This window comes from Mesoplodon bidens (assembly GCF_964165515.1).
Source record: "Mesoplodon bidens genome assembly, chromosome: 3".
Taxonomy (NCBI): domain Eukaryota; kingdom Metazoa; phylum Chordata; class Mammalia; order Artiodactyla; family Ziphiidae; genus Mesoplodon; species Mesoplodon bidens.
In genome coordinates, this window is record NC_138178.1 from 174811128 (window position 1) to 174831540 (window position 20413).

A 20413-nucleotide genomic window follows, 5' to 3' on the forward strand; every position below is an offset into this window, starting at 1 on the left:
GGGAGGTTTCAGGCCCCCAGCCCGGTCTGGCTAGTTTGCAAAAGACCGTGTCCTCTGTGGGGGAGGAGTGAGGCTGAAGGCTGCCCATCCCCCTCCTCCTGCTCAGCCCCAAGGACTGTGGAAAGGGCTTTAGGGTCGGGGAGTCTCAGAGGAGGCATGGCACCCGTAGGGTTCACCACCAGACCTCCGAAGCCCCTTAGACACTTGCTAGCAACATTTGCCCATTGTGCTAACGCAAAGGGGGCTTTGGGAAGCACCAGTGTGCGCCTGGGCTGCTTGATGGCCTTGAAAATACGGTAGTTTGAATGCTATAGCCTCCGAGGCAGTGATTTTGAACCCTTTAAGGTCCTGTAAGAGGCCAGGATCCTTGGCTGGTGCGTGCGCCTTGCTAGTTACCCCCGTGCCGCTGCGCTTCAGCTCAGCAAGCTTCCCCTGCACTCTGTGGCCTCCGGGGTCCTCGGTGGTGGGTGATGCGTAGGAACCTGCTGCCCTTGCCATGGGGCCTCTGTGTACAACACCGCGGCTCACTCGGACGGCAGCACTGGGAGCCCCAGGACTGTGGAGCTGGGCCTCTCGTTCACCGCACTCCCTGCAGCGCAGTTCACGGCAGCTCGGTCAGTGACCCCTGGGGCCATGTCTTGCCCCTTGTGGTGTTTGCTGAAGAGTCGGGGTGGGAGACGCTACAGGCCTTTCTCCCCAGTTAGGGAAACTGAGAGGCCCAAAGACCCAGCTCCTCTGTGGAGGGTCAGCTCAAACTGATTTCTGCGTGGAGCTCCGTCGTACACCAGGGTGCCCGCCAGGCGCAGCGATACCCCCTCCCCTGGCCAAATATGGGGGTGCACGTGGCCCTTATCATGGCTGGAGGAGAGAGGGATAACTCCCAGCCTGGAAAGTCCTGAGCCCCTGGGGGTTCCCTGTCAAGACCTGAGTTCAATGCCTTGAGCTTTTGCATGTTCCCTGCCCTCCCGGTGGGCAAGGGGTGGGGGGTTGAGGAGAAAATGTGACTACAGTGCGACAGGGAGGACTGCCTTGTGGCCCGAGTCCCAGGTCGGCCCTTCACTAGCCGTTTCTCGGTGCCTCGGTTTCCTTATCCACAAACAGGCTTGATCAAGTACATGGGTGAAGGTTAAACGAGCTATTAAATAGGTACGAAAAGCCTTGAGAACCCACCGTGCACAGTTTTTGGTTTGCCGACTGACAGGATCCAGATACCCCTGTGGCCAGATACCCCTGTGGCTCTGCGTCTCCGCACCCTTGCGCAATCCTTTCGGTGGGAATCGTTTCTAGAGGAAATGGCTGGGCTCAGAATCCTGTGCATTTAACTGTTTGGTCTCTTCTGCCAGAAGGCTTTTCAGAGAAGTCGCGCCCGTTTAGATGGCGGACGCGGTATCAAGTTGATGAGGGAACCTGCGTGTGTTTGTGTGTAGGGGGTGGGTGGAATTTTATGGTGAATCTTCTAATAGTTTAGTAAAAGAATGTAAATCTCAAACAAACAAGGTCCTGCAGAGACATCTTGACGTGGGCCAATCAAGCGTTTCCCTTTTCGCTTTGTAGCCCCTCTGCGGGATGATGCTGGCCCGGGACCCAGAATCCCACTGGCCATTACTCCTGGCTGCAGGTCGGGGGTGAGGGGTGCTAGAGAGTCAAAAAGCTGCATGTGGCCTCGGCACACGGTTTTGCCGGGAGCGAGTGAATCTTGGCGCGGAGTGGAAGGACGAGACGGGGTTTTTCACTTTATTTAGGAGGAACGTGGGCTCAAGTGTGAATCCTGACCTAGGGGAACGCAGCTCTGCATCTGTGCTCTGCTCAGCACGAACGGCCACCGGGGCGGCTGCCTGTTGGCCTGAGCCCACGTCCATGGTTCAGAGAGCCCCGGCCCACCCTTCGGGGTGAGGCCACCCTGAGCCCCGGAGCAGATGTTAAAGTCCTTCACACCTTCCTTCTGCCTCTCTCTGCCTTTCTTCCGTTGGGTTTGAAATGTAGGCACAGCGCTGCCTTTAACATATGGGAAATGGCACCAACTTCCCAACCCCCATCCCGAGACCTGCCTCGAGGCTGGGGCCCCCGGGATCGCCTCCGAAAGGCTGCGGTGTGAGTTGCTTCCTGTCTTCTGCTCCAAAGCATTTCTGAGCGGGAGGGGCACCACAGGCCCCGCCTTTTGGGCTGCCCTCCCGGACCCCCAATCCTCCTCTTAATTCACAGAACGTGCAAGGACCCTGGGGAGGCCCAGAGTGAACGGGGGCTGCCTCTGATCTCCAAGGTCCCCCTAGCTGTGTGTTGGGGGTCTCCCTGCCCCCGTGCCGGGACAGCCTCTGATGGGGTATACGACCCCAGACCTGGGACCCCGCTTTCTCCCATCCCACATTGCTCACGTGCAGCGCACATGGCGGCAGCATCTCCACCAGGCTCCCAGGCACCTGTTCCATCTTCTGCCTCATTCACTGGGGATGTTTGTTTTCAGCCTCTGCTCTCTCTGGTGAGCTGGACTACGGGAACTCAACTGGGACGTTTTAACACGAGACTGCAGTGATTAGGATGCTGGAAACAGAGGGGCTTCTCTTAGGACTTAGAGCCTTCCTTCCGGCCCCCTCGTTGGTCCACATTTCTTCTGTCGTGGTCGCTCCTGGGTGGGATTGGCCAGCACATCCCTTAGACAAGGTCCTGGGATGGGGCAGGGTGGAGCCTTCTGGTTCCAAGTGGACATGCTGTTCTCCTGTGGAAGCCTCGCCCAGGGAGGGGACTTTGAGGGGGCTTGCCGGTGAGCACCCAGTCACCTGGACCGCCTGCCCACCCTCCCCATCTTCCTCTCTGCACCTTCCGGCCCCTACCTCATCCCAGCTTCCTCTCTAGCCTGGTGGGAGATGGCAGCTTACACACGCCTGCAGCCGCTCCCCGCTCCCCGCCCTCTGCCCCAAGTCGAGATGCACTCAGGCTTCTCCAAATTAGGGCCTTGATTTGGTCTGTGGAAATCAGCCCTAAATCCGGGCCTGGGTCTGCACTGGCTGTTCAGGGAGTCTGTGAGGGCCCCGTGCGAACCCCCAAAGCAGGGGGCCAGGGGGTATACACTGAAGCCTTTCAGGGACAGTTCAGGCCGGGCAGCCAGACAGTTTTGCTTGGATCTCTGGGGTGGCCACGTGGCCATACGTTCAACGTTCTGAGATGTCTGTGCCCCGAGCCAGCCAGAAAGTGACTTACGGCCGAAAGCAGAGTTTGAACGACTTCTGCTGTGGGGAGGCCCCTCAGAGTAAACAGTGAGAATTTCTGGGAAATGTACATAAGGCCAGACTGTCGGGAAAGGACATGGGCCCAGGATTCCTGATACTCAGACCTGGGAGAGAGGTGCCAGCTTTTCGGGGGCAGCTCAGCCCCAGTGGCTCTCTCTTTTAGGTAAATGACAGTCTGCCACTAGTTGGTTCTTCCTTCTAGGGAGGGTGGGGCACACTCACGTGCTCTCAGGGCCTGGGCTGAGCACACTGTCTGCCTGAGATGGGAGCAGAGACACCCAGAGCCGAGCCCGGTGCACAGTAGGGGTGCAGCCCAGCTCCCGGAACTCCCAGAGGCAGGGAGCTTGCCCATCACTGGCCGTTTTATCCCCGGCACTTGAAACAGTGCTGGTCCTAGGCACCCAGTAGGTGTTTCTTGAACTGAATGAATGAACACATTAACAAAATTATCTGGAATTCATCTTTCAAAGTTGACAAAGCTCAGGCTAAAGATGCAGACCCTCAGCGGTGTATTTTGGGGGCATCCAGTTTTGAGTGTGCCCGGCCTGGCTCCCCTGCACGTGTGCCCCTACCAGGTGACTGGTTCAGAGAGAGACGCCACCACCCCAGCCCTGGACCGTTGACCCTCAGGGTCTCTCCGAATAAAGCAGGAGGCTTTTTGTTTTTAATAGTCTGTCAGTCTGTCTCAATCTGTGTTCAGGGCAGACCCGTGGTGTGAGTCCTGATTTCCGTATTTTTGCAGAGGAAACCGGAGCTCAGTGGGGTGAGTGGGCAGGACCCTCCTCAAAGGGCCTGGGCCTCCCAGAGTCTTCCTGAAGCCCTCCACCCCCACCAGTTCACAAAGGCAACGCTGTCTTTAGGTTGGAGCAGGCTTTGAAAGGTGGCCTTTGTTTGCTTTTCTTTATCATCAAATGTGCAAGGGCAGCTCTGTTTACCTAAAGGCAGGCGCCTTTAAGCTCATCCTTTCCGCAAACACCTAAAGGGTATGTTGAACGTTTGAGCCCGTGTCTCAGAGGGCGAAGCGTTTGCAGAGCATAAGCCCAAGCAAGTGGGTAGATGGGGGCCAAGTGCGGAGACCCGCGGTGACCTGCGGTGTTCAGAGATGACCCTCGGTGACCCGCAGTCACCCCCAGCAACCCTGGTGGTGAAGTTGCCCTTCAAGGAGTGGTGGGGAGAGGTTTTCAGGGGCTGAGGCTGCAAGATGCGTCTGCATTCTGGCTCTAGGAAGGGCAGGCAGCAGGGGCTGGCATGGAGGGCACCTGGCCACCCTCGGAATCTTTGCCACTGTCCCTATCCCGGGAGTCCCAGCATGGAGAGACTCACAGCTCTCATCTGCCAGGCCCAGAGCTGCTCCCCCTGAACCAGAAGACTGTGGCAAAGGTTTCATGCCCTGTGTCCCTGCGGAAAAGGTGGCCTTGTTAAATCAACTCTCTCTGTGGGCAGCAGGGCTGTCTGCGTGGGCAGGGGGAGGATGCCACCTTGGTTGGTTTACTGAGCCTCTACTGGGTACTTGGGCACGGTTCTGAGGGCTTCACATGTATGGCCTCATTTCATCTTCTCAAGAACCCTCGGGGGGCAGGTACGATTATTATCCCCATTTTATAGATGGAAAAACCGAGACACACAGAGGTATAAGAGACTCACTCAAAGTCAAGCTGCTAGTAAGTTGGTGGTATCGGAATTTGAACGAGCCTGTCTGATGTCAGAGTCTGTGTTTTCACCCACCTCTCCTCGCTGCCTCCTCGCAAAATGTTTGATGCTGGCCGCAGAGGGCTTGTGTCCTACCACAGACAGGAGAACAGCAGGGAAGTGGGGGGAGGCAGGCCAACTGTTCTGGGAATATTTTTATCTGGAAGATCTATTTCCCTACTGAGCTTGCAGGCTGCATCTCACATCCCGGTCTTTGGGACAGGGGTCCTGCCGAGGAAGAGAGTTGGCTCTTGTTGGCGGTGGGGATGGAGGGTACTGGTCCAGGTGGCTGCACTAGGGTGGCCAGCCCGGTCCACAGAGAACCCACGGGGCTCAGCCAAGAGGCTGAGAGGGGGGGGCATGTTTCTCTTTACATGCCTGATTGTGGGGACTAGCAGAGCCCATCCCCCAAACTTCAGCTTACAGCAGCCAAGCTCTCAGGAATTTTGGAGACAACGGAATTCAGGGGTGTCCCACCCACATAGGAAGGGCATGTCCATGTCCGTGTAAGGGCAACAGGGCACACGTGGCACAGACCTTGGCTCACTTCGAGCACGTATGTTGGATTTAACTTTGTAAATTACAAAATAAACGTATGCTTCATTGAAAGCAGCATAGAAAACAAGAAGATCTCTCCCCATCCCCAGCCCTGGTGTCAAACACACTGGGGACACATGGTGACTACAGCACACATTATTTTCTGCCCACTTAATCTTCCCTCCCGAAGGAGGCATTTACCCTCATTCTACAGATTGTGCATTGAGGTCCAGGGAGGGTAAACAACTAACTCAGGGCACGTGGGTAGCGAGTGGACTTGCATCTGAGGTCTGAGCTCAGGGCCCCAAACCCTCACCCACCGGCGAGACTGCTGGTCAACCCAAGGGCTGGGAAACAATGCTAGCAATCAGCCTCGTGATTATGGGGTCTTAGCCCCTCACTTCGGGTGGCACTGCATAAAGTGGCCCCTACCTGCATGCCAGGCTCTGCCCTCCGTTTGTTTCTTGTCTCCTTTCAACCCTAGGAGAGCCCCAGGTGGCAGGATATTATCACCCCCTTTCATGGTGAAGAACCTCCCCCGTCCCTCCCCGCTCCTGACCCCCGTTCCTCCCAAGCCTCTCGTTGGCAGACGAGCTTCTGAGCTGGGCTCTCAGGCAGGGGTCTTGTGAGTGTGGGTTCTTCTGGCTTTTTGGTGAAGGGGCGGGGGGTTCCTCTGTTTCTGGGTGACCTCTCTTGGGCACCGACTGTGACATGGACGTCGGCAAACCTAGGGTCGGCCAAGGAGGATGCTGTGCGCCCTGGAAGTCAACCTCTGAGGGCACACGGGCTCCAGCTGCGGAGTCCCCCAGGCGCCGTGGACTCCACTGGTGGGCTAGTGGCTTCTGGGTGAGCGCCGAGACTCAGGTGTCACCAGGCTTGGCTCAGGGAAGCCAACCGTGGGCTTTGGAAGGATCCAGACCTTGAGTGTTTAAACCGAAAGCGAGCCTGCAAATAGTCCCCTTCCCCTGGCCATTAAGGAGACAGGTCCCTGTGACAGTCTTTGCTGAAATCCAGCACAGATGTCTTCTCTTGGAGCCTCCTGGGTGGGGTGGCAGTTTTTCAACTGTTAGCAAATCTTTTAGTTTAAAAAAAAAAAAAAAAAAGCAACCTTCCCAGTCCTGTTCTACCTGGAATACATTTTCTCCTTGGCGGGAGGGGGGGGGCCCTCCCCAGGCCTCTGCAGTCTGTCAACACAGTGAAGCCAGCCCCCTCCCTAGCCGCAGGCAGTTGAATGAAGCAGTTCTTTGCTCCACCAAAGGAAATATTTCCATGGAGTTGGGCCAGGAAAACCCCTTGCTTGAATCCGGGCTGGCCCACGCCCAAAGCCAAGGGGGCTGCATGTGGGCGGGGCGGGGCAAGGTGGCCACCTTCTCCTGGGGTCAGGGTGTGACTCCTAAAATCCACCTCACAGTCAGTGGGCTGCTTCGCTGCCTCATTCCCCTAGTAAATGAGTTTCCTGAGGCCCCTCCTGTATGAAGGCAACCATTGAAGTTCATTTTCTTTTGCTGTTACCAGCTTGGAATTTGTTCACCTCTGCGGCAGGTTCAAGGGAGCCCTCCAGAAGTCGGGTGTGGCTGTAGGGCTGCCCCTGGACACCTCCACGCCCACTCCATGCTCCAATGCGTCCATCCAAGGATGGTGCCTCCACCTACTCAGGAGGGGGGTCCTGAGTCTCTTGATTTTTATTTACTTATTAGAAAAATACTTCCCATTTGCGGTCCATCAGAAAGAGGCTCAAATGGTCAGTCTTCTTGGGTTGTTGCATTTAAAAAAATACACATAATAAAAGCAATACATGCCAGTAGAGAAATCCACAAAAGTAGAAACAAGAGCAAATCATTCAGAATTTATTCACCCAGAACAACTAATGGTTTGGGGTGGGGGTGGTATTTGGGGGTAATTTGGGGTATTACCTTTCAGCTCTTTTTCATTGGCTCTAGTCATGAAAAAGATCCCTGAAGAGCAATGCCCACCCTCTCTCCCACATACCACACACCCCAGAGTCCCACACATAATGCACTGCCTGGAAGGCCAGCAGTCTACTGGGAAGTCAGCTTTATCCGTGGCCTTTTATGAAAGGCGCTGAATTTTATTTGTCTTTTAGTATCTACGGTTTGGCAAACTCTTCTATGCAAAGGTTGGGGCCGAACCCGGAACTCAGGTTTCCTGGGTAGAAAATCCACACGTGCCCAGGCGGCCGTGGTGCTCCCACTTACCAACCCCAGGATCACGACGCACGGCAGGGACCACCAAGCATCCAACTGGCAGGAAATGTGGGTAGGAGCAGTGTTTGGATAAGTGACCAGAAAGAAAAAAGGGAGCCCCTCCTACAAGTCCTTAAAAGCCAAACTCGAAAGTTTAGACTTTGTTTTGAAGGCAAAACCAAGTTCCTGAAACTTGGTTAGCATGGGAGCCACAGATTAGTGTGCATTCTAGAAGAGGTATTGTCAATTCCAGGATCCCAGAAGACAGGACTGTATTTGATCATTTCCCCCCAAACCCTTGGGGGCTTGATGCCCTGTCTTGTACTTTACAGAAGGCACAGAGGTGGTACCCGACAATTCCAGGCTCCCTCACTCCAAAGCAGCTTCATAGGAAGACCCTCTGGGTGTCCTTCTGCTTCTCTGACTTGGGCTGAGGTCTAAGGGTGCTGGGGGTGGTTCAGGGACGTGTGATCTTGGGTGGTTTGAATTGACAGAGGCTGGTACTGGAACTAGGAATCAGGAAGGCAGGAGCATCAGCTGTCACTGTAGCCACCCTCGGGATGTGTGGAAGAGGGCCTGGAGGGGAGATCTCTGGGGAACACGAGCATTTTACCTGGGAGGCTGGGAAGGCCTGCTGAGAGGGGCAGGCACTCAGGGGTCGCTGTTCAGTAAAAGCCTGAGAATTGTTTTTGCGAAGAGAGTACATGTACCCACGCCTGGAAGATGGCTATAGGAGGAGCTTGTCTTCATTTCCTGGCTGAATCTTAGGACGTTTGTATGCTTGCCCACAAGTATGTACATGTGGATAGGAGACTGCTCACACGGCTTTTGAGGGTTCCCAAGTATGAATTTTTAAAAAAAGAAGAAAAATGTATGCTTTGAATTAGATCTACGTGAAAAAAAGAAAAAAAAGGAGAGGCAGCGGGCTAAGCCCTGCCTGCGCCTGGGACACTGGCTCTCCTCCAGGGCTCTGCAGGAGAGGTGGGTTTCAGCATGTACAGGAAGAAAGTGAGCCGTTTCTCAAACCTGGATTTCCTTGTCTGTTTTGCCCTATAGATACGAATCTGAGCCCTCAAATGTCCTTTTCGAGAAAGTAAAGCCTGCGCGACATTGTTCAGATTGAGAAACAGTTCGGGTCCAAATAGTACCATAGATTTAGCTCCTTCAAGTTATTTCTTTTTTTGCTTTGGACCAACAGATATTTAACAAGTTAGGTTCTGAGCTCCAGAAAAGCCAACGAAAACATTTAAACATAGGGATTTTGTGTGTGTGTTTGTGTGTGGTTGAACCATGCTCAGGAGAGATTAGTTTACAGCAGTCTGTCTTTCTCTCTTTGCCTTTTTCCCCCCTATCTTTTTCTTTCTTTCTTTCTTTTAGGAAGCCAGAAGGATAAACATGTTGCCATGGAGTTCTGTTTAAAATAAAATACAATGGAAAGAAAAGCAGCATGATGAAGTAACCACATGGACGGCAGGATACACCTGATACTAATTACTGTCATGCAGAATGTTCTGGAAGACATTTGACTCGCCTGATGTATACATTCAAATCAAGCAAAGCAGGACTGGAGGGCTCCTTGGGGACCATCTTGTCCAACTCTTTCCTTTTTCCAGATGAGGAAATAGGGGCCCAGAGTGAAGGGCCTGGACAGCAGCCTCCCAGTTAGGAGGGAGGAGAGCTGGGATTCAAACCCGCGGTGTTTTTGTCAGAAACGTAGAATTTCCAGGGTCTTTTACCTTGGCCTGTCAGTGAGACCTTGAAAAAGAGGAGTGGGATTTACTGTTAAATTCTGAGCAGCAGCCTGAGGAGTCAGGGAGCCCGGAAAAAGAAAAAAAAAAAGCAGAGAGGCGGCCTTTGCGCTGGGAGGCCCACCTCTCCTCCCGGGGGCCAGGCCTTGAGGACAGAGATGCGCATTGGCCATCTGGAGTTTCTCCTTCCAGGGCCTCTCAGAGGCACCCCAAACAGCCGGGGGCTCCTCCCAGAGCATCACTCATGTCCTTTTGGGGCGGCAGGGATGTCGCCAGGAGGCTCTGTCTCTAGGACAGCCTCCAGGGACCCCGAGTGCGTGACTACTGAGCCTCTCTGGTGGCCGCCTCGGCTCCCACGCAGGCCTCCCACGCGCGGAGGGCGAGCTGGCGCCCCCATGACAATGCGCACCCCTCGCCTCTGCCCCCGAGAGGCTAGCAACCGGGCCTGCGGGTGTCTGATTGGCCGCGCCGGCTTGACGACAGGGGCTCCTGGCCGCTGATTGGTCCCCGCTGGCTCCGGCTGTTTCCTAGCTATTAATACCGTGGCTAATAAACGCTCTCCTGTTGACTAGGATGCTCGGAGCCATGATTTTTTGAAGCTTTCTTGACATCCGCGGTTGGTGCGGGCCTTTCTGTTTCGCAAGTCCTGCTGCTGCGGCTCTAGTCTCTGGGGCGCCGTGCATGCTCCGCAGGCTGTAAATGGGGTTCTCTCCCCGCTTTACGTTATCTGACACTTTAAGGTAGCTCCCCGCCATGGCCTCCAAAGGCCACTTTATCTTCATCTCCCCAATAGCCCGCCTGCTCCTCTATAAATGAGCCCTCCCACCAAGGCTCGGTGTCTCGTGCAACCCGGTGGCCCATTTTCACCTCCCTGTCGCTAGCCGTGGGCTTACAAATAGACCTGTCCCTTCTTTTCAGCCCTGGAATCTCCCGACTGGGCTATAGTTACCTACAGGATCGCCGGGCATGGGGGGCTCGCTCTGAAGCCGCTGCTTTGAAGCCCCTCAGAAGTGCGGGGGAGCTGTTCTAACTTGATACCCCCGCGGGGCCCCTCCGGCTTTCCCCTTTGGGACTCGTCACTCATCCTCACCCCTCTTCTGTCACCAGGAGCTTCAGCCTTGCCCTCCCGGCTGCCACCCACCTGTCGCCCTAAGATAGATCCTTAGTCCCTTTCAACAGCATTTTGACCTTTGCGAGAGGACATTTGATTGACGGTTCTGCCCGCTTTGCCACTCGGTGCCCGGCAGAGCTGCTGAAGGCGCCACCTGTTAAGGATTAAGTCTCATGTGCCAAGTCCCGGAGCACAAGGCCGTGCAGCTATGTTCTGCCGCAACATGTGTCGCTGCCTGTTTCCCCGGGGGCGGTGTGTGTGGGGGGCTTTTCAAAGTGTATGTGTGCGGACATCATCTCACATTTGGGGGGTACCCTGTGCATCTCCTTGTGGGACACAGTCCTCCTCCAAAAGTACTTTCCCTATAGGGACACGGCTCGTGTCTAGATTATTACAACCCTGGTTAGGGGGTACCCCCTTGTTAACGTGGAGGAAGCGGACCCCCTGGCAGAGGAGGGGGCATTGCAGGGTTCAGGGCACGCAGGTTGTAAGCGGCAGAGCTGGGGACTCAAAAGCCAGTTTTTCTGACTCGGAGATGCAATATCGAGTCTCCCAGTCGGAAATGGACGAGTGGGCTAAGAGGGGGGTGACAGACGCTGACTTACATTTGGGTACCGCTTATCTTGCCTGGGGCATTTTATTTCCCAGGACAAGAAGCAGAAAGCATCATTTTCTTTTCCTAAGCCGCATCCTCTGATGGAGGTTCCGAAATAGCCAGGTGTGTGATCTGCTGCCCCCGGTGCCCCAGCTTTACCCTCGGCCCGCCTGAGGATAACCACCCCTTGTCCAGTTCTCCCAGCAAATTGTGCACAGAAATCTGCCTGCCTGGCGCGCGGGGCTCATGCAGGAAAAAGCACCAGCGAGCTCAGGGTGTTGGTCATGGCGGCGAGGGGCACTGCGGCAGAATTTTTTCCTCCCTTCTTTGCTGCAATCTGGGTGCGGCTAGAGCAATTTGTCATAGAATCTGGGGGGCTCATTTTTCCGGCCAATCACTTTTGGAGAAATGAGCGCATTGCAGCAGAATGCGCTGACGTCAGAGACCACCCCTTCTGCGCCTCGATATAAACCCCACCCAGCCAGCCCCTAGCGCAGACGGCGGAGAGCTGGGATGGAGCGCGCCCTGGCCCGCTGGCCTTGGCCGCAGCTCCTCGGGAGAGCCGGGGCGCCCGCGCGAGAACCTCCCTACCCTGGTGAGTGGTTGGCCATCCCTTGCCCGAGAGGATGTGCAAAAGGAAGACGACACCCCCTTCTGGGCTGGGCTCCGTCCTCCTGGACATGCCGCAAGATAGATGCCGGGACCTTCCTGAAGGCGGCCACTTCGCCTTGTCCCCGAGCATCGGCAATGAAATTCTGTCAGGAAGGAAAATCTCGAGGCACATTTTCCTGGGGGGGAAAATCCCAGGGCCACTTTCCAGTGCTGCCCTTGAGGGAAGGCTGGGTGGTAGGAGCTCCTATGAGGATGAGTGGGAGGAATCTAATCAAAGCCCTGTCAGAGGCCAGTGTGCCGCCGCAGCCCCTGGGGTCCAAAACCCAGATTTTCTGTTTGAAGCCCCCTTTAGAATCACGAGTGGTGGGAGATATGGCGGCGGATGTCTTCTGCATGCCATAGAATTAGGGGGGAGAGCACCCGAAAAGAAGAGTCTCCTGGGCAATATTTTCCCGCTAGTTTTTGGCCAGGTTCTTGGTGGCCGTAGGCGTGACGAGTAGAGGTACTTATCCGCTAGGGATTCTGAATCCAAGTACACAGGTTAGTGCAAAGCCTACTCCAGTCAAAATTTAGACAGTAAAATTGCTACCTGGTATCATCTGTTTACTTAAATAGTGGAGATGTGGCGCCCAAGTGCAAACCTACCAGAAGCCCCTCTAGGATGAGTTCGGTAGAGAAGGGCGGCTGGGGGGAGGGTCAAGTAATTGGGGGCGAAGGCAGGATAGAAGCAGGAGGTGGGCTGGAGTGGAGATAAGCCTGTGTCCTTGGGTCTGGGAGAGGCTAATTAAGAGGGAAGAGAGAAATACAGAAAAGGGGGCGTGTTGGGGGGGGTCTGGGCACTGGGAGCTGAGAATTGGGGGTCGGGGGGTCTTTTCAGTGTTGCGTGATGGTCGCTGGAAGATTCTGACATGTTGTGGGCTTTTGACTTTTGACTTTTGACTTTTGCCAAAAGTCGCCTTTTGCCATTTCCTTTGTCCCTGTCAAGCCCCCCCCCACGTCGCCCCCTCCCCACTGGGCCGGCTGGCTTGGGGAGGGGAGCGTGAGAGGCTTGCTACGTGGCAGGTTTCTGGAAGGTTTTCTTGCTGGCCGCCAGAGGGCGCTGGTGGCACTGCGGAATTTTGGGGGGCGGGGTGGGGAGGGGAGGTGGCCTTTGTTCTCCTGCTGGAGGGGGTCGGGCGCGGGATTTACTGGAGAATTCTGAATTCATTTACCTAAGGGGGAAATGTTTTAAGACCCCCGGGTTCACTGGGGAGCGGTTGCAGGATTCGCGCTGGGCAGAGATGCCGTGATCGGCCCTGGTTGCATGACCTAGGGTGTCGTGGAAAAGCGTGGACGCAGATTAGTTTATTTTCGGTCGGTTTTGGTTTTGAGGGTCTTAGGAAGATGTGGCTCATTTGAGTTGGATGTAGAGGCTCTAAGATGGTTCATTAGGCGCCATCGTGCGGGGGTCTTGAAACTCTTACTGTGACGTGGAAGGGAGGTGAGATTTGGGGGTGGGGGGCTCGATGGTGGTCTGGATAATTTTAGGCGGTTTTGGTCGCCTTTATATTATTTTCTAGTGGTACCATATTTTGTAGCATGCGTCCAGAGACCATAAGTGAGTGAAAATAGTGTATTGAGAACTGGGGCTTTATAATTTTAATTAATTTATGTTTAATTGCATTTTCTGGAGGTTGGAGCCAAGATTTCTGTGTTTTTACCTATTAAAAGTGGAAAGAGTGTTCTGGAAAGACCCTTATGGCGACTGTCTCCTTGAAGTCCTCATATCTCTCTGGTGCAAGATGACAGTTGGGGGGCGCAGAAAGACCCCAGGACGTGTATGGGGGCGTGCTGCCCGATGTCCACAGGTGGATTCTGGCTGGTGATGGCAGGCGTGGCGTTTAGGGGACACAGCGGCCCTGCGCGATGAGCTGGGGTGGCCCCTGTCCCCCTTCCTAGCCTGAGACCTGTTGGGCCCCCCCCATCTTATGCCATATATGCCCCTGGCAGCTGCGGGCCAGGCGCGGGTGGCGGCGCAGAAGTTGTCTCCCGCGCGCACACCGCAGGTGTCTGTGCTCTTGGGCCCTGGGTGCTGGCCGCGCGCCCCCTAGCGGTCTATGTCTGAAAATGGTTCTCGGCCCGCTACACCGGGCTTCAGGTTGCGCACGCGCACACAGCGAACACTTGTGCCCTGTCAATCAAATTTTCCTTACCCCCTCCCATTTCTCTCCCTCCTCCCCTTTGCTCTTCTCTCCCTCCTCCCCTCCCTTTTCTCCTCTTCCCCCATCTCCCCTCCCATTTTCGTCCTCCCTCCTTTCCCGTCCCCTCCCTCTCTCCCATTCCCTCCTCCCTCCTCTCCCCTTCCACCTCTCCCTCTTCCCGCCTCCTTCCTCCTCTTTCTCACTAACCCCTGCCTCTCCCTCTGACTGCCCCCTCCCTCCCCCTGCTGTTCCTGTGCTGGCCATTAGAGGTCATCAAGATGGTTTCTAATCCCGCCCCCTCCCTGCCATAGGGTCTCTCTTCAAGGATGACATCATCCGTTTGCCTCCCTGTCTTCAAGGACCACCTCTGGATGCCAAGCTGATGCCAAGGTGCTTGCTGCTCACCTCCACCTCATGGTACTTCAACCCCTCCTTGTGGCAATTTACACACAACATGGTGGGCAGAATCCCTCACCCCTGCCACCCTCCTTGCACCACCCCCAGACCCATTAGCAGTTAAAAGGCAATTTAAAATTTTAACTAATTAGTTTTAGCTGTAATTAATTCATTTAAAGTTTAATTAATACTGAGACTTGGGCTTGTAAGTGGTTCCTCTAACCTTTGATCTATTGCAGAGGATGCTAGGAGCATGGATCCCTGGATGCCACCAGCATACAAAGCAGCCACTGGCAGTGACCCCTAGGACCAGGACGACGGAGGATGAAGAGGACCAGAAAAGACCAGCTGTCCCTCTTGGCTAACGGCTTAAACCAATGCCCTAGTGAGGGGGCATTGGTCCTTAACGCCGGACCTTTGCTATGCTTCTGCCTTGGTGCTATGACTGCTTTTCTATGTGTCTCTGCTTGTGTTAACATGTCAGCGACCTGGAGGGTTTCCAACCCCAGGGAGGTGTCAGTCTTTCTCAGTCCACCCCGTTGTTACCCCCATGATGCTCTGAATGGAAGAGTCCCTTTGGGAACTTCTCAGGAGGAGGACCTGGGCCAATGGCTTGACCAGCATCTCACTGGCAATTCCAAGGCCCAGGGTGGGCTTCTGGAATGAGCATGCGCCCCAACGCCATGCTACTCAACTGCCAAGGGCATCCCCACCACCTTTGAGATCACCCTGTCCTTTCTGGGAACGGGGTTGAGAAGAGCAACCTCCCAGGGTGTTGTGAGTTTGAATGAGTCCAAGCAGCCTCGGATAGGGCCAGGCATAGAGGAGGCAATCAACAAATGTTTGTTGAAACAGTTTGGTTGGCCAGTCCATCCCTACCCCTCTCACCTGTCTTACACCTCTTATTTATTTTCCCACAGCGCTCCGGACAGCCCTAGTCCACGGGGCTCTCCCTGCACCAGGTAGGGGCTGCACCCAGGTGGGTGCTGGGCTGACTTGAGTAAGGACATGCATGGTGCATGTGGTCATTTCCAGAGCACTTTCAATGTTCTGTGCCTATGTTATTTCTATGTACGATGTCCATGTGAGTGAGGCCGCCTCATTTACAGGTGAGAATGAATTTGGCATCGATTTGAGTAATTCTAAAAGATGGAGAGCAAGAAGACTGTATTTGAACAGAGTGCCCCTCCCTAGGGGACGGACCGATTCACATTTACAGTGAGGTCGCTGAGGCTGGAGGAGCGTAAGCATTTTGTCACGTTGCTGGCAAGAGAAGGGGTCAGAGTTGGACCCTGGGTGCCATTTGTGGCTGCCCCTTACCCCCTGCCCCAGAGTTATACCAAGAGCCCTTTGATTTCCAATCAAACGTTTGACAATGGGGCAGCCTGTTTGAAATCCCAGCTGCCCAGGGTGGTCTTGGGGGTCTTGGGTGGCCCCAATGCTGGTACCATGTGCTGGCCTCACCTCTCAATAATGGTGTGACCTTAAATACGTTGCTTAACTTCTCCAAGTCTCAGTTCTTTTCATGGCCTAAATGGGGATTAGGGAAAAAAAAAAAAAAAAAAGCAACACAAAAAAACACCCGCGTTTATCTACCCCACAGGGCGCTTTTGAAGGCCAAATGATGTAACCACTATGAAAGTGCTTTGTAAATTGCTGTGGAAATTGCGAGATACTTAACACCAGGAAGCTGTCCCTGATTATCGCATGCCCAGCCCTGTCCCCCCTCAGTAAATAACAGCTAGCACCCACTAGGTGCTGTGTTTGCGCTCAATAAATAAATTCCAGAAGAAATAAAAACAGAATAATTCAACAAACATTTTCTGGACCGCCTACAATATGCCCCGCACACCAGGCCTGGTATGTGATACAAAGATGATGAAAACAGTCTCTTGGAAGCTAATTGGGGTCCTCGTTTGACCGCCACTTTCTTTCGTCCCCTTTTAAGCCAACCAGTTTTGTCCGGACGAGACAAAAACAACTTGGGCTGCTTTAGAGAAACCCGGCTTGGTATAGACAATAGCTCCCGGGCTTCTGAAAGGGGCTGATTGGATTATGTGGCAAATGAAGGTGGAAGGGTGACTTGGAAGGTGACAAATGAAGTGGGCGGAGATCTGCTGTGAGTTAATCCAGGCTATTAGGAGAGACCTTTTGTCTTCCAGAGGCTAGCGGGAGCTTTTACCGCTGGGTTTTACATCCTTAATGTAAAGGCCGCATAATTCATGGTCAGTGAAAATCCAGGCCCCAGTGAGATTGGAGTGGGCTGTAAAATTGAGCCTAGTGAGTAATTACGGGGAGCATTTATGTCTCCCTTTGCAGTTGGCAAAGGCCTTGTGGCAACCATCAATTCATTTGAACCTCACAACTCCCTGTCCGGACCCGGGGCTGGCCTGAGCCTCCTAGGGGAAGAGGCCGTCAAGCGGCCTTCAGATTAGGGCATCTGAGGCATCTGACACAGTCAAGGGAGAGGCCGTCCCCTGCCCTGGCCTCTCCTGTCTCAGACCTGGCCTTCCCTCCAAATTCCTAACTTTGCTCTGAGCCTCCGGGCCCCTCCTGCCCTGCTTTCTAGCCACTCTCTCTTTCCTTTCGCAGCCAAGCTTCTCGAAAGGCCTGTCTACACTTGCTGTCTTCCTTCCTCACCTCCAGTTTCCTCTCCAACCCACTGCTTCCTGACCTCTTCCACTCCGCTGATCGGCTGTCACTAAGGTAATGACTTTTCTGGAGGTTAACCCTGGACACGTTTCCGGCTCACGGGCACATGACACACAGACACGTATCCAGTGTTTCTCTCACATTTTCCAGCTCCAGTCACTTCTATGGACAGACACGCCCCTGTAGACTTCACAGAGTCACCGGCTCCTGGCTTTCCTCCTTCTTAGTGGCTCCTAGGAACTGGAGTAGCCAGACCTCTCACCTTCTAGAACCTGCCTCTTAGCATCTCACCCTGGGGTGGAATCTAAACCACCTAGAGCTGAGGCCTTGGGGTAGGTCAGTTTTTCCAAGCCACCTTTTTCTCAGTTGCAGTATAGGGTGTCTTGACCTGGCAGGTCAGGTGAGCAGTCTTGCAGGTAAGATTTTAAGTCCCACTCTTTGAGGGACTTGAAATAAATTCAATAAAGTGTTCATGAGAAAGTACAATTGGGGTCATCATCAGATGTTCTTGTAGGTTAAGTTCCCACAGGGAGGACCAGAGAGAGAAGAAAGAAGTGGGGGGAGGGGGCAGTGGGAGAGAAAGAAGCAAAGAATAGAAAAAGGCACCAAAGACAAAAAAGTAGGAAAGGGAGACTTAGAAAATATGAAAACCCACCAAAAAAAAAAAAAAAAAAAAAAAAAAAACCACATCCAGAGGAAGGGGTTTCTTCTTGGGTTAGGCAAAAAGAAAGTAAACAGGAAAAAGGTTTAAAATTGATTATCCCAGTGACAAATCCCAGGAAGCTTTCAAATCAAATTGCCCCATTTTGGGTTTTTAACTCCTTCTATCAGGTTTAACCTCTTTACCTCCTCCGTCCTGGTTAAACGCCCCCTCGGCTGGTGATTAAATCCCGAAGCTACACGGAGTCTTTCAATGAATGAATGGCCGACAGAAAGAGCCCCCCCTCCCCCCAGCTGTGTTTTTCAGTTTTATTCCACTTTCCGCCCTTTTCCGTTAATGAACACAGGGCTAATCTTGGGCCTTGTCAAGGAAGAGGCTGCAGACGTTAATGAGGTAGCTGCTGGATTCCAATATTCGCCTCATAAGGAGGCTTCTTTGTCTGGGAAGGAAAAACACACTGATTATCATAATAAGTGCCGCTGGGCCGCGGCCGCAGGGCACGGGCTACGTGGGTCTGAAGCCACACTTCTAATTTTGCTGCTGGAGCCCACGATTCATTTTGCTTCCCATTTAAGTCTCTGCCTCTGTCCCAGCTCGCGATCCATTGAGCGGGGTGGAAAGTTGCAGGCAGCTTTGGGCCACAGATAGGGCTGCTTTGCAGAAAGTTCCTTTGTTTGACCCTACACGCAGACCAGCAATGGGCCAGGGCGTTTCAGGCTTCTGGGATCCGTTTTCCAAAAGCAGAGAGATGGGGGTGCATGTTTCCACCTCTGCCTCACACCAGACTTGTTTTTAGGACTCACTGGTGTTGAGCCTTTAAGATCCTCAAATGGTAGAAAAGTCAAGGCTTAGGCGTAGTGCCCGTGGAATGCTCCTTCCAGGTCAGGAAATGGATGGGTATTGGTACCCCAGTCCCCCCACCAAGGGAAGGGCATGGTTGGGGCTCACATTTGGCCCCCACATAGGATGAGAGGGATGAGAGGGCCAGCGATTTGTCAGGACCACTCAGATCCAGCACCAGAACCTGTAGTCACTCCTTTTATCCCCTAAACGTGCCCCTCCCATACGTCCTGCACGCCACCTCCCCCCCCACCCAAATTCTCCCTTTCTGTCCTGATTCTTAGACTCCCAGGAGCCCATGAATGTCTTTATTTTTAATTGTTATTACCTTTTTTTTTGGCCGCACCCTGTGGCATGTGACATCTTAGCTCCCCGACCAGGGATCGAACCCACGCCCCCTGCATTGGAAGTGTGGAGTCTTAACCACTGGACCACTAGGGAAGTCTCCCAGTAATGTTTTTAGAGCAAGTGTGCCTGAGTTGGAAACTTGCCCTTAGGAATCCCGAGTTCTGGATGTTTCTCACCCCAAGACAGATCAAGATGAGATCACTCCAATTAAACTTAAGGCTCTACCCAGACCTTCAGCCAAATTGGCGGGGGGGTGGGGTGGGCGGGGAACAACTAAGGGAAAAGCGAGGTGTTTGGTGCAAGAAAACTTTTAGTTGAAAACTTCCTTAACTTGTTGGCTAAAGGTTCCCTGGCCTTCATGGATCAGAATTTGATGCTCTTTCCAAGTTAACAAAACCAACCCTCGTCCAGCCCCCTAAATGAAAATGTTGAAGGAGGCCCAGGTGGCCAGTTGGGGCAACTCCACTCCTTTTGGTGGCAGTGACCTAGATGTTGCCTGGACTTGGGGACTGGATGAGGGTGAGCACCTCTGAGAATAGGGATCCCACAAAAACCTACTCCTCCGTGCACTTTTTGGAGAATAAAATAATAGAGCGGTTCCTGGTGTTTCTAAAAGAGGATTTATTTTAAATAGGAAAAAAAAAATAACCCATAGGCCCCTTTTCACCCTCACATACATACTAATTAAAATACATGTCCCAAAGTCATTAATATTCCAGCACTTGAGAACCTGGGGAGGGGTGGAAGGCAGATGAATTCAACTTCTGGGGCCACCAGCAGAGGGGTCTGTGCTACTTGCTCTTGAGTGTATGCAGCCTGTTTTAACCTGCATCCTTGTTTCTGTGGTCCCCCTTCTGTGCCTGGACGGATGCTGCTCCCAGCTGCCTATGCACACGGGACCCCTGTGCCCCACTCTTCCAGCCCAGAGGTCCTGTCAGGCTTCCTGAGTGGGCCCCGTGGCTCCCAGGGCCCACTGGTCTCAGCATTCACCATTAAGTCAATCCCAGAGGCTCAGGAGATCCCCTCGACCCCAATTCTTCTGATTTTCTGTTTTTTCTGCTTTTATTGCCCCCTTCTATTCTCCATCTACCTTTTCTTCTCTCCTCCATCACCATTTCCTCATCTGGTCCTCTGGGGGTGTCCTAGGCCAGCCACTCCTCCTTTGGGTGTCCAGCACCAGCCTGGCACAAAGTGGGGTTCAGTAAGAGTATGTGGGATGTATGTTTGGACAGGTGAGTCAATGAAGGAACTTGACTGCCTACTTGAGCTGCTAGGCGGGGGTGGTTGAGGATGCAAGAAGTTTTAGGTCAAAAGGGTGGAGGGTGGATGTCTTTTTACTGAGAGGAGTGGGCATTACCCCACCCCAAGCCCCATTTGAGTGGGGGCCTCACCAGTCTCACCCCTTTGTTCACTCATGCGTCCATCCCGTCATCCAACAGTTGATCCTTACTGAGCAAGCCCACGGCCCGGCCCTGGGCTGGGCACCTGCCACCCTAGCGCGTCCCTTGATGGCCTCTGCGTCCCTGGGGGGTGGTAGGCCAGGGGGTTGCTTCTGCCCAGGGTGGCCTCGTGGCTCCCAGGCGTGGGAGCAGCGGACTCCCGCTCTGCAGGCAAGG

The 20413-nt window shown here is 53.8% G+C and overlaps 1 long non-coding RNA gene across 1 annotated transcript; it reads left to right on the forward strand.

Moving 5' to 3' along the window:
* The first annotated feature begins 11623 nt into the window (after positions 1 to 11623).
* On the forward strand, positions 11624 to 20367 carry LOC308614180. Its single transcript, XR_014015363.1, has 3 exons — positions 11624 to 11703; positions 14212 to 14317; positions 14536 to 20367. It is a non-coding gene; the product is annotated as an uncharacterized lncRNA (long non-coding RNA).
* Positions 20368 to 20413: the final 46 nt, after the last annotated feature.